This window comes from Phoxinus phoxinus, assembly GCF_949152265.1.
Source record: "Phoxinus phoxinus genome assembly, chromosome: 22".
NCBI lineage: Eukaryota > Metazoa > Chordata > Actinopteri > Cypriniformes > Leuciscidae > Phoxinus > Phoxinus phoxinus.
Genome location: NC_136897.1, coordinates 19,415,303 through 19,430,075, shown reverse-complemented (window position 1 = coordinate 19,430,075; position 14,773 = coordinate 19,415,303). Strand labels below are relative to the sequence as shown.

General features: G+C 39.1%; 1 protein-coding gene across 15 annotated transcripts in view; it reads left to right on the top strand.

Moving 5' to 3' along the window:
* The window catches only part of iqsec1b (IQ motif and Sec7 domain ArfGEF 1b), a 167,216-nt gene that overhangs the window by 120,796 nt on the left and 31,647 nt on the right, over positions 1 to 14,773 (top strand). For 2 of the 15 annotated variants that reach the window (XM_079597269.1, XM_079597277.1), the window contains exon 1: positions 1,261 to 1,470. The exons of 11 other annotated variants lie outside the window; for them this stretch is intronic. The gene's annotated coding sequence lies outside the window, so the exon portion shown is untranslated. Of the gene's footprint in view, positions 1 to 1,260; positions 1,471 to 11,745; positions 12,017 to 14,773 lie in introns of those variants that run through there. 2 more of the 15 variants (XM_079597285.1, XM_079597276.1) reach the window with 1 other exon arrangement.

The following is a 14,773-nucleotide window of genomic DNA, read 5'->3' as shown; positions in this document are numbered from 1 at the left end:
CTAAATCCTTCCTATACAGTGAAAGAGAGATTGTACTGGGCTTAGATTAGCATGTACACAAAACTTGCCATCCTGGCACTCGTACGGATGCCGAGAACGCTCTGCGGTTCGGATCTCTCCGTGGTGTGAGCCAAGGTCAGCCTTGAGACGTTTGCTTTTTAGGAACGTGTACGGGAGATTGATGCCGCTTCATGCCAGCTGCCGTTTGAAGGCGCAACAGTAAGTCAGCAACACTTATTTACCATAATCCACATAAAAAGAGTAGATTGAAGTTTACCTTAGGTTAGACGGTATCAAACACAAGATACAAGCATAAAAGCAGCAAAAGTTTAAGAGTTGAGGAGCCATCAGATTTGAGATTTGAATTCCAGGATAGCAGATAACTCTTTGAAGTGTCAATGCTACACGTATCAAAAAAAAAGTTTAGATTGGGCTTGTAAACTGAAGATAATTATTTTTGTGGCTGTTGTTAGTACATTAGAGGTCAAAAGAACACACAGGGTCAAAAGTCATTGACAACATGGCAGACAAAGTATGTCCGGAAATGCATTTATACACTCCTTCATGCCTACAGAATGTACTTGTACATTAATGGTCAAGAAGTTCTTCATCGAATTCAGTACACACTATGAAAGTAGGAGAATGTTTGGTTGTAGTGACAGAGAATTAATATAACAATAAAATGAATACAAATTAGGAATTTTGTTTTGTTTTGTATCAGTCTGGTTATGTTTATGCTTTAAATATAAATATTTATATAAAAAAGTAAAGTATATTGAAAAAATAATAAAATATTTGTTTCCTAAATTAAATAATTGGCTTTTAAATCGCCATTATGTTTCACTTGTAAAAAGTGTCTTGTAGAAAATATTTACTTATTTTACTTTTTATATTATACTATGTTTGTTTATTTTTATTTTATTAATTTTCAATCTAGTTCGTTTTTAGCTTGTTTTCTCTCTTTATATCTCACGTTTTCGTTTATTTTTTTGCTCCGTCTCTCAGACCCTTTTTTCGAATAGTGAAAAAAAAAACAGTGACCTTGCAGCTGGGTAAAAAAAAAAAATACACAGAGAAACGGGACACAGTCTCTTTGCATGGGGCAAGAGCACCGAGACGCCACCTTCAACAGAAAGCACAGAGGGAGAAAGACAGAGAGGGCAAGGGAGGGAGAGGATGAGTGCAGGGGGGAGGGGTTGAGAAGAGCAGAGAGAGAGTGACGTGGAGAGACAGAGAAAACGAGAAGGCGTTTAAGGGACTGGAGGCTGGGGGAAAGGAGGGAGGCAGACGGCCCAGTGGAGTGCATCGTCACGCTAGGTGAGAAGAGGTCTGACGGGCCACAACAATGCAGGATTTTCTTGCTCAGGGACGACTGAGTTTATCCTCCGCTGCTTAAGTTAGAGAGCAGACCTCCAGATGCTGCTGTTTGCATGTTATTTGTAGCCAGCCAGGCTGCGGATGGAGTGAGAGGTACGTGCGCGTGTCTGTGTGTGTGTGTGTGTGTGTGTGTGTGCCAGAGCAGCATGCAGGTGTCTGGCAAAGATGACTGCAGCAGCTGTTAAGGCATGCAGCTATTTCTCTCTCTCTCTCTCTCTCTCTCTCTCTCTCTCTCTCTCTCTCTCTCTCTCTCTCTCTCTCTCTCTCTCTCTCTCTCTCTCCTTCTCTCTGTTCCGTAGTCTGATGTCATTCTGACTGATGCGGTCTACCTGGAGGACAACGGTTTGTTTGCTTACTAAGCCAAACTGACTATATGAAACTTTCGGGTGATGAAAATCTGATGACCTCCACAGTTTGACTTTACGTTTCTCGCCGTAACTTTGTGGCTTTGCTGATGGAGCACTGTGAGCGAGCATTGATCTCGGTGCTTGTTTGTTATGTCCGTCCATTAGGATGGTGACATTGAAGCAGAAACAACTGACGCAAACACATTTGACTAGATCATAAAGTAGATTGGCTTGCCTATGACCATTAAAGGAATTAAATGCTAGAGTAAATGGGAAAATTACATCCTTGCGCTTGATGTACCTGACTGTTTCCTTTCTGTTTTATATGTATGTGTAGCGTTACTGTGTCCCCGGTGTTTTCTGGTGTTTTGGCTGCGGTGGGTATCCTTGGGATGTGGATTTTCAGTGTGGGGCAAGATTATGCAGCATTAAGCTGCTTTGTATCAGATAATGCAGCAATAATCATTATTTTTGGTTATGAATTCAGCAAGACTTATCTGAGCAGGTGGTGTTTTTTGCATTCACATGTGTGTCAGCTAAACTATCTTTGGATCTGCTGATGTAATTAGATACTAAATTTAGTCACATACTTGAAATATGTGATCATGTGGGGTAGAACCAGTAGTATTTTCAACATAAACTGATGCTCTGCTTTCATATTGTAGGTATGTACCATAGGCTATATCGGCACCATATCTGATGATTTCAGAGTTTTTTTTTTACAATAGGGTCTATTGTATTGTATATTATACTCAATGTCGGATGTTTAATTTTACATGCTCATTTACAACCATTTTTCATGTTGTGCATTATAATGTTGTAATGCCTAAAATCACTTGTAACATTTACAATGATTTATTTTAATTTTAAATGTTAAATTTGTTCATTCTTATGCCAGCTAGGCCTAAATGTTTCTGGCCACAACTCAAAAAGGCTGATATCAGCGATAACAGGTAGTCCTATACAGTATATTAGCTTGCAAAAATATATAGTGGGTATATATTATATACCCTATATAATTTATAGGGACCTATCTTGCACCCAGCGCTATTGACTTTGTATACCAACGCATGTATCATTCCTATTTTGCACCCATGCACAGCGGAATTTTCCCTCCACAGACACACGTCTGTAAATTAGGGAATGAACTTGCGCTCCCGGGGGCGAGTCAGGCGAAAAGAGGAGGCGTGCTATTTTGCCGTTTTAGAAAACAATTCCGCCACTGACCAGGAAAAACCTACTCTAAGGACAGTGGCGCTAAAAAATTCTAATCTAAACAGATTTAGCAGTTTTCATTTTTGAAAATCATACATTATTAAAAGGAAAAATATTAACACACGAGGGAAATCATTGTTGTATCCATGAAGATGTGAAAAAAATAGGCATAAATCTAGCTTACACATTTACCCAAATTATTACATGCCTGTTTAACCGAAGCTAATTTGGGTGGGTTTCTCCCATCATCCCCAATGTCACTTCTCTGTCTTTTACTGCCCTGATGAGAACGTCGGCCTCCTCGGCTGTGAACCGCTCCTGGCGTGCGCCTGGGAAATCCGCCGTTATAATAGCAATCCGCCATGATGGAACAAGTGCGCCTGCTCTTAAAGGGAATGTGAGAGGACGCTCTGATTGGTTTATTTCACGTTACGCCCAAACCACACCTATGAATAATGAAGCTACTTCAGACCAACCCATTTTAGATTTGCATCGGGCGCAAGAGTCATTTATCCCGCCGGTATAACAGCAACAGCGCCCCGGGATCCGCCCACAAAGTTACTTGCGTTTCCTATTTGATACTTGCGTGTCAGATCATTAAAATAGGGCCCATAGAGCTAATAGGTTTGCTTGAAATAATTGAGGGCACTTAAAGGGATAGTTAACACAAACATTTTTATTCTGTCATCATTTACAGAATTTCGTTCCAAACCTGACTTTCTTTCCTCTGTGGAAAAAAAAAAAGTCTCACACTGCATCTGAAATCGAATATTTGCCTACTATCTAGTATGATAAAAACAGTCCGCCATCCCTCTAATGTCTATGTTGCTTATGCCTATATTTGTGCCTACAGATCAAGCTCGAACAGGCCAAAATACGTTGTTTCTACTGTGGCAGCTGTGCATTTGTTTAGTCATCCGACCCTGCATGACTCATCAAGAATATTTCAGATCTCTTCCAAGGTTTACACAGTCATCTTCGCTTCGCACACATTTACCAAAAAACAAGGACAAATCATAATAATATGCGGCATGATACTAATGGTCCCAGTTTCTTGGGTCACTGTGCAGTTGAGCCGAACAGATCCTGACAGTCATGTGGTCTGAATGATCTCTCCGGGCACTGATGTGTTGGTGAGCTTGACATTGGGGTTTGATTCTCCCATGTGCGGTCTTGCCGTTATTATGGCTGCTCTCCTCGAGGGATTCACAGGGCCATAACAAAACAAGTCTATTTCTGTCAAACAGCTCCAGCTGTGTCAAGGGGATTGCTGGTGTGTTTGGCTGTGGGAATGTGACAGCGATGGTGACTATCAAGTTGGCGGTTTCAGGTTGGGTGACGTGATTCTCGGAAACAGAGATCTGTTATTCTGTTTTTCCAGATTATGATCTCGGATCCACAGATAAAACCGTATGAAATATGTCATCAGACATTGTTGTTAAATATCATATGGAAAGCTGGCAGTAGTCATAAAGCACTGTGGGTGGCAAATAATAACTTTTTAGAAATAGACTATGACAACTGAAACGAACTGCTTGCCATGTAAAGAATCTAAAAGCTGTGTATATTCTGCGGCTGTAATCTAATTTGCATTGTGCAAATATTATTTAAATGAATGCATTTTTGACACCTTGTGACGGCTAACACCCCAGCTGTCTTGGTACTTTAAATAACTGGCTGAAATATATAAATAAAATAACTTTTAAAATTGAGGTCAAGCTAATTAAAATTCAGCTCTGTCCTCTGTCAGCAGATGAGATATCAAGCCAGTTCTTTCCTTTCAGTTCAAAATAAATGTTAAATCTTCGATTATGATTGCATTTCATAGGGCCCGAGGAACGTTTGGCGCACCCGAGGTTGTCCTGTCTTTTGAAATGCTGCAGGACTTGTCTTTATATTAGTATTCAGAACGTAAGTTCGAAATCATTGGCCATGAAATATTGCAAAGCCAGGCTGATGCAGTAAGAAGCAGTGGTATTCTCGTCCAAATCTGCTGTGTCATGTTGAGAGCCTCTGAGGACAGATCGCAGGGAATGAGACACGATGTTATATTTACCACGAATAACCAAGAACTGGATTCGATCATTTGATGTGACGCATTACAAGTAACTTGAGTTACGTAATCAGATTACCTTTCCATGTAATGAGTAGAGCAATGCTTTTAAATTTACAACAAAATGTCTGAGTTACTTTTGTATTGTATTTGTATTGACTGACACCTCTTCGGTCCCCATGTTGAGAGAAATCGGGAGACGCATAAACCGCTGGCCGCATAAATACACTGCCGTTCAAAGGTTTGTTCATTAATAAGTGTCAATACTATATTTAGCATCAAGTTAAATTGGATTGTGAGTGGTTAGTGAATGGCACTGAAATGCAATGCAAATGCAGCTGTTTAGTTAATTTGCCTCAGTGTGTTTCTGTTCAGTGTGATCTATTTTTGCTTTAGTGCTTATTGAAGCCACCTGTCTGGTCAGCTCTGGTGTAGTGATTCATTCTCCACATCCACACAAAACTTTCCATGACAATCACAAGCTAAAGGTAATCCCTGTTGGAAAATAGTTGATTTGGTTTATATAACAATTCGAGCAGCACTGTTATACATTTCACCCTTCTATTTTAGTACAAATATGCAAAGCTAGATAGTTATCTTTATAATCTGAACAACAGCACACTGTTTGCATGCTGCAGTATTCACTGTTGTAGTCCGCTCCAAGTAAACAGCCTCTAAACATTCTTTTTGTTATTTAGCGAAGCCCCATGTTTATAGACGATGTCAAGTTGGTTTGTAATTTGTTGCGGTGGGTTCATTCGATCTGCAGCAGGCTCTGTGATAATTGCCACTTGGCTCCTCTTAGCTGAGTCTGCCGGTTCCTCCAGGAAAACAAAAAAAAAAAGTTCCCAGGAATCCGGAGGAGAAGAATGCAGCGCCCGTGTTTGTCGTAACAACAAGGTGTAGGATGATGAAGGGTTGTTTGGGTTTGAGGTTTGCAGGACTCGCTAATCACCACCTGGCCATCTTTCAGCGGGAGCATAAGTAAAGGCATATGGAGGTAGTGTGCATGTTTGCCTCTTTCTTTACAAGGCAGCAACATTTCACTGGAACTGCAGTTTTGGCCGAGTCTTTGAAAACAGGAGAATGGGATGAAGCGACCTTTGGAAGTGACCTCGCTTCCTCTCTGAGCTGCAATAATAAAGAGCTCGTTTCCCTAGACGAAACACAAATCATTGAAAGATACTAAATCACTTCCAGGATAACCAAAAATGCCACCACTAGTGTCTAAGGGTGTACTTCGATTAAAACAAACTGGTGTGAAACCAGTTTCATTTGAATAAGTGTGAACGCTGCCATCCAAACCCTGAACAAGCAGAGACCCACATTTTCATGGCCAATGCCAATGTACGCTTCCAAATGAACTCTGGTGCGGTTCGGCTGAAATATGAACGCAACATGGACCAAAGTGGACAAAACTGGACGTAGTGTCACAAAATGCGACCCTAAAAAGGACATAATGCTCAAGCATGCCTGGTTCTTCTCATCATAAGACCTACTGTTACGGTTTAATACAGGTGTCGGAATGCTTTCTCCTTGCAGAAGATCCTAGTTTGTGTGCAACAGTGGAATTCCTGGTGCCTGTTTTGTCTCCTTTACACATTTTATAAGCTATGTGTGTGTTCTCAGCTGGTAAAAATTCCACCATATGTACACACATACAACGAGCGCATTTAGCCCAGCACACATCATTGTTTTTGGATGTTCGCTTATATTCCATCAGAAAATATAGGCCTAGATCATGAAAGCTGTTTTTTGTTGACCGTGAAAATGACCGTGTGAACGCTAAGCGAACCAGGACTGAATGTATCATTTTCTTTTGTTGGTTCCGGATCAAAAGAACCAAGAGAACCGACTAACTAAGTGAACACACCATAAATTACACACATCAGCTTTATTTTCTACTTGGGTATGAAAGACAATGAGTCATTAAATCTGTGCCAAGCTCTGAAAGATTTCAAAAGTGGGTTTTAGAGGAATGGCCTCTGTTTGACCGATGGAAACACATCACTGTTTAAGTGCACAAAACTGAAAGCTGCTTTATGGGATGAGGCGTAGACAGAGTTGCAGTGTTAGCACTGCAGATGTTTGACTGTAGGGTGTGTGCGTGCGTGTGTGTGTGTGTGTGTGTGCGTGCATGTGCCAGCATGTGCTGCCTTACATGTGGAGTTAAAGAAACAGATTCTAGGTTGCTGAAGGGAAGGGAAGGACAGAGTGAAGCAGTGCTGCGGTTTGCTGGTTACGTCAGCTCTGACGGGCTGCATTAGCCCTGCAGCGCATCAACTTATCGTAAGATCCTCTGACACGCTATTTTGAGGAAATTCCACATAAACAATTACTTGCCACATACAAATGTTAGAGTGTGTGTGTGCGTATATCTGGTTTTTATTTCTTTCTGTTAAAGATTTTTTCTTAATGCCCTTTCAAAAAGTCTTGGTTTTGTTTTTTGGGGTGTAGTAGAAAATGATTTCATGCTTGATTGTTAAAAAACAAATCATAATTTTTCACATATTTTACATTATTACAGCTATTCTCTCCCCAGTCTGGTGAAACCTGGATTACATGTGTTGTGATTGGCAGCACTTAGCTTGTGTTCGGGAATGTCCCGCCCCTTCATAACCGCAAGCTCTACTCAGATGTAAATATTAACGATGGCGTCGATTTCAAACCATTTCGAGCCCGATTCAGACCCTGACAATGTTAACGAACAAGTGCAGAACGGATTTCAAGCACGGATTTCACAGGATGTTTCAGAGTGGATATTCAGACCAGTCATTTGTTGTAGTCCTTAATAAGCGATTTCTGTAAAAGAAAATATGTCCCTTTGCATTGAACTGTAAGCATCTTTGCAGATGTTGTTTATGCTCAAACAGCAAAATTACGCACTAACTAAAGTTAAAAAGTGAAATCATAATTATTTAAAAAAATTACAATGACTTAGCACCACATTTATAGAAAAGCAATATTTAATAAGATGGAACTCTTCAAATATTGTGCTCACGGAATGTTTATACTGCCGTTTTTTCCGTTGCTTTTTCTTTAGCTGTCATCACAAATCATGTTATTAATACCTTAAGGGCACAGCATATAATTAGTGGGTTCCAATTTATTGACTTCTCATTAATTTGAGTCACAGTTATTTTTCACCTTGCTCAAACCTGACTAGAAGTGGTCCGATTATCATCAGAAGTGTTGTTCTCACGCCCAGTTATGTATATGTAGACCTCCGTGGCTTAAGTTTGGTAACATGCTGTCAACATGAGGGGAATGTTTGGGAGAAAATCTCTAGGTCAGCGCAGCCTTGATTCAGTCAAGCTTGTAAAGACAGTTAAAAGATTTCTGGGATGGTCAGGATTTGACCTTGAGGCCTAAGAAATCTTTACACATCCGCTTTCACAGTGGTTTCACCAGGTCATGTTTGTTTTGAGCAGAAGTGGCCACAGTTAAATCTGAAGTCACTTCTCCAAAAAATTATTAGACTTTTAAAAACTATCCAGATTTACGCTGATTGTGAAACCGCTGCGTGAAGTGACACGATGGACCAATCAGAATCTAATCTTATTATTAGAGAGATTCTGGGCCAATGAGATTGCACAGTGGGCTACTGGGTAAAAAATTGTTAGAACAAACGCTCTTATTGAAAGATGGAATAGCTTATTGTTTTAACAATTCAAGCCATGGTTGTTTGGCACGCACAAACCGTTTTAAAGGGTGTTTTTGATTCGATTTGACAGTCCACACAAGTATTTCATTTTGCTATAAAACTCCAAATTATTGCTAATAAAAGCAAAGAGGCATTAACAAGAAGTAGGTCCACTCAGATTCTGTGCCCACAGATGTTCATTTATTGAATATTTGGGGTAAGTTGATTGTGTAATTCAGCCGAGCATGTAGTACTCTGTTTTGTTTATCACATTTTACCATGTTTAAATCAGTTACACAGATTTATTTAGGGCAGAAGGTCCACATGCTTTTTAACTTAGCTGATGTTGAATTTAGAGTAAAGTTGAGGTATGCAGAATAAATAAAAATCTAATGTACAGTAGGTCATATTCACAGAACATATGGTTTTTATAGATGCTTCATTTGTTTTGTATTGATGATTTTATAGAGAACTGGTTCTAGATCAGTATAAGCAGTGAGCAGCAGAGTTGTGTTGCGTATGTGTATCGGTATGCATGGACTGCTCTACACGTCTTCTGAATGCCCCTTGTAAAGGTTACTCTCGACAGCTCCCAGATGTGCTACACTATTTGTGTAACTGCAAATGTTGCCTGAGACCACCTCAGCAGGTAACTCAAGTAAGCTAGTTTGGAATTTATAGAAAAATGTGCGTTTTATAGGAGTTTGTTACCCATTTTCAGCGCATGTTTGTGTGCTTGAATTTTACAGGGATTGGTTTATGTCAAGCTATTATCTTTTATAAGAACGTACTCAACTGGCACTAAAAGTGAAGCATTTTGCCATGGGTGCCAGAACATACAGGTCAATGCGCTCATCTACTGAATTTGTTTGTTTGTTTTTTTTTGTTAAATTGCGGCATTAAGTTCTGATCTGTTCAAATCGTGTATTCTGATGTTTGCCACCAGAAATATTTATTTGCATCATAATGTGATATTCAATCATTCCTTGAATTTATGCTTGCGTTGAAATGCAATGTTTCACATGGATTTTCCGTAACACTTTGATTCTTTCATGCAACTGTGGAAGGGCAGCATGTAATGGAATTTCATTGGTATTCATGAACTAAATGGCTGACACAAATTGTGTTGTTTTGTTGTGGCCTGACCTTGAAATTGCAAATTTGGTTCATCAGCAAGAGACGCTGAATAAGACCCACCTGGTCATCTCCGTTCTAGGGTATGTTTCTGATTGGAAATTGTTTAGATGGATATGGAGAAATGGTTGTTTATCCAGTACTTGCCACAGTACAAGATGATGATACAATTAGGCATTCCACCATTTCAGATATTGATTTTAAATATGGCTCTTACAAGCATTAATGATGGTAACTACAGTTTTTGTTTTCCACAGTTTGTAGTGGAAATGTTTCTACTGCATTTAAAGTTGATATTGTGGCTTTATGGTCCGACACTTCATGTGTCATTATATTATTAAAATTTTTAGCTAAACCAAGCTCAAATATGTTTTTGAGGTTTTTGACCAGCGAATGTCAGACATTTGTGTTATTTCCATCATTAGAATGGCTGCATCTGAGGCAGTAAGTGCATCGCATTGCGTTTTCATCAAAAGTTTATTGTAGCTATGTGGGCGCTCAGTTTTTTTTTCTGTCATAAAACATTTGGTTTCATCAGTGTTTCTTGGGTAAAGAAAACACTTCAGTTGTTCAAACAACCCATTCTTTATTTAGCCTTGCACTGCAAACAAGCAGAGATGTCCAAACTGTGTGCGGCACTTTATTCACGATTGAGGCAGGGTGGTTTTAAAGCTACCGTCGGCAAGATTTTTTTTATCACTGAAACCGACGCTATGCTCCGACAGAACAACATAAATCAGCCAGTCTTAGAAAGAAAAAAACGCTTCTACCTCCACCTGGGCATGAGAGTTGTAAACATTCAAAACTTTGACTAAGTCCCTTCAATCTGCCAGACCTGCCGACTGCAGCTTTAATGGTTTTAATATATATATATGGCGTATTTACTGTCACCATAATTACAATGCTATTTTGATCAAAACTATGGTTACCATAATAAAATGTTGTAAGAGTGATGCTGAATGACACGGAGGAACAGTTCTGAATCATTTTGATTAAAAAAAAGAGGAAGTTCCACATGTCAGGTCTGTGATCCTTTATAAAACCCAATTTTTAAGAGATGAAATGGTATCAAAGTTTTCCTGAGCGCTCAAATTGAAAACACTCCTGCCCTTCTCACGTTTCATACCGCATTCTTACGCACTGAGAGAAAACGACTTTGACATGCGCCTTGAAGTTCTTACAAAGGTCCTTGTGTGAAACTTCCCACATGTGCGAGTGAAATCGATCGTCTGATCTGCTGCACGTTATGAGCCCTGGGATCGCTCTAGAATGGATGACCATATAAATTTCTCGCACACTGACGCAGGACATTATTGTTAAGAAATATTCAGTGTCATCTCCTTTGTATGAACACAGAGCAATGAAAACGATTCATCTCTTTTTGTATTAGAAATTCACTGAGGATTTAACAAAGGCTCCGATGGCCCTCCTGTATAAGATGTATTCATTTCCAAGTGTCGGTTTTAGAAATTGATTTTCTTTTTTCAGGTAAAAAATTGTTCATTTTTCATAATTCCTCATAATAGTGTTGAGTAAAGCTAGATAAATGAGCTTTTTCTCTTTTCAAGTTTAATTTCAAGGTCAAGTTTCACTTCTTTTTTTTTTCTTTATAATATATATATTATAATATATTATATTATAATATATATTATAATATATACTATATATTATTCGTCTATATAAGTTTTAGTGATTAAAAGTAATAAAAATGTTTTGTCTTTTTATGGTTTTAGTTAATGACCCTGATTAAAGTGCATTTGCAAACATACGCCTTAGATAAGTTGCATTATGATGAGAAAATATGATAATTTGTCATAGGTCTCCAGCATGGTTTCACATTCACTTTTGACAATTCAGAGACAGCAAATCTCTATGTCACAATTACCACTCCCTTCCTTTAAACCTCACCACACACACACACAAATAGCACTTCCCCATAACCACTGCCTGCGCTTTCCTGAGCAGAGCTGGAACACACACACTTACACACACACACAGGTTAGGACGGGCGCAGAGACATACCTGGTGCCAGTGCTAACGCTGTGACTGGAGCAGACGGAAGCGTTGGGAGGTGCTGGTGTGTGTAGCTTGTGGCACATAAAAGGGATTTCATATTGAAGGAGGAGAAGCAGTGGCCACATGTTTGGTGAACTCCAGTAAAGGAACTACAAGCGAGGGAGAGGAGATTTGTGTCGTGTTTTGACGGCTGGCATTACTCCATCATTTTAAGTGTATACCTTCGGGCGGGTAGGTTACGCACCTTTAATGTTGTTCGATTTCAGAGTGTTTGGCAGTGTGTGTTTTGTGTCTGTTGTTCTTTCATCTAATTATGCATTAGCAATGACATATCGCACGTTTAGAAAACTGCAAATAGCCTTCACTTGTTTTTGCTGCGTAATTAGAGCTGAAGATGTGGAACAGAGAATTCACAGTGTGTGAAATGGTGATGTTTTTCAGTCCATGAGTTTCTAAAACGACCTTGAACCCTGACTAGAGAGAGGCTGAGATCTGAATGTGTCAGTTGCCCCTTGCCACACATCTTTCACTGTGATGAGATGAGACTCGCCTGGTCACTACCCATCAATCAAGGTGCCTAAAGAGACAAACACGCACCGAAAAACCTTCGCTGTCCTTGCTTTAGGAATGAGGGATATCACTTATGTGGTTTTTGATCTGACATCAGGGCTAATATTTCTGATTTCAGTACCAATACCTGGATTCAATTTCATGAGGGCAACATGAATAACTGAACATTAGCCATTCTTACCAGGGCTTGACATTAACACCTGCCGAATGCGAATGGATTTCAGCAGTGCCGTGTGAATATACATTTTTCAATTGTAGTCTTTTAAAATGCCATCTGAAATAATGAACTAAGTACAATGTAGTGTTGTCAAATTGTGAATTGACACACACACACACACACACACACACCTTTTCTTACTCACTCCGGATGAATATTGTTGGTTACAGGGCTTGAATTTCGGCGTGGGATTGCACATAGTTTTACTCATTCCCGCGGATTATGTGCGCACACATACCAAACTTTTGTACGGTAGTTTACGATGAATTATGTGCATAAATATCAGAATGTTTTCCATTCATTAACAACATTTATAGATCATAATCAATCATTGAACTTATATAGTTTAAAGTTTTATCAAACAGCATAAAAAATGAATGTCACACTTAGCTTGGTTATTTAATGAAATACTTCAATACCACGCTGCTTTCTCCATTTGAATACTATGTCCTGTGATTGAGCTAATGATATATTTTCTCTCTTTTTTTTTTACTATCTTTTAAAACATATCATTTCCATACAAGTACTAAGAAAAACATTCAACATCATTTTGATTCAACATCAATACCGATATTTGATCTTTCTTTAGTTACTTGTGCAGCCTGGCTGTGTCTGTTGCTCAGTTTTCACTGTCTACTTCCTTTATCGACTCAAAAGATGGCAGTATGAGGGTCATGTATCAGACAGCTGAATGAAGTCCCAGCCTGCCTCAGTCCGCCCACTGTAAGAAGCCTGTCAGCCTTGGGGTGATCTGGAGCGCCGTGTTTGAGACTTTGGCAGCTGCTCGGCAGATCTCCGGCTCTAGATGGCGCTACTCTGTCCCTGCAGCACAGGAGGGAGCAGACAGGGAGGATAACAAGGCACGTCCTTCAAACTCTGTTTATTTAGACTCGACCTCAGTGGTCATTTCGTCTGGGGCCTGATAATGTCTGAGCATGTCGAAACTGCCCAGCCTGTTTGTTTGTCTTTGTGCTCGAGCAACAGAAAAAAGGGTTTTTTTTTTTGTTGGTTTTTTTTGTCGTTTTTCACACAAGCCTCAAGACACGTCGTAAAGACAACGGTTAGAAAGATACCACTTCCTAAACAAGCTAAATTCAAAGCCTTGTCCTCCAAACCTCTTACAGCATACTAAAAGCAATGGTGTTATTGTATGAAGCAACAAAAAAAATTGCATTTTTTTTATAAGCGAGAATTCAATTTGTAACAGATTTAAACCTGTAACTTATGTTTTTTTTTTTTTTTTTGGATTCATGGCGCTGTTGAATGCTTGATTCTCAGTGGCTGGCCGTTTTAATGTGTGTTTTTTACATATTATAGTGCAGCAGTTGGGTTCCAAGGGTAAAAATCCTATTCCTTTTTTTTTCATAGGAGAATTGATTGTTAACAAACTCATAAACCATTAAAACCAGACCTTCTGTGACGTATGAGGTATTAGCTTCATTTTTTAAAAATTATATTTAACAGGTGAAAAACTACATTACCCATGATTCTGCAGAGAATTCTCAGCCAATCAGAGAATCAGGACAAGCAATCACACTCTTTAGCGTCTACTTACAAATTTGTAGATATGCATTTTTTGCAATTAAAAAATAAAATAAAATAAAAATTATATGTATATATATATATATATATATATATATATATAATCAACATTTTTAAATCAATAGTTTTTTTATTTTTTCTAGTTTATTATATTTCTTTATTATGTCATTCATAATACTTATTGGAATTATACAGTTCTTTCACTTGTTAAAGCTGCAGATTTCAAAAAGAATTTGGCTTCGAATCAACTTTCGTAACTTTTTCGCAACTTGTCCAAGCTTGTTTGTCAATTGGCTAACATCTGTAGCAGACTCTGAAAGAGCTTAAAACACACATGATGTTAAAGGCCTAACATCATCACATGCCACATTTGTTGTATTATCGCTACGCTACTGAATGGCATAGAGGTAAATGGGACTGTGCAATTTCGTCCAGTGAAGCAGCTCACTTTCGTCCAGTGAAGTGTGGTGACGAAGTGGAATAGCAAAGCCTGTAAAAAGCACCTGACCACAACTGACCCTGCAAAAACGAACTGCGGGGAAGCTATTTGCTCTTTTAGTCAGGATGCAGAAGTGGTTGTTTTGCATTGGATGGGGGGAATGCAACTGTGCAACACTTAATCCATCTCAAAGGCCCATGAGGGGAACCGGGATGGAGGG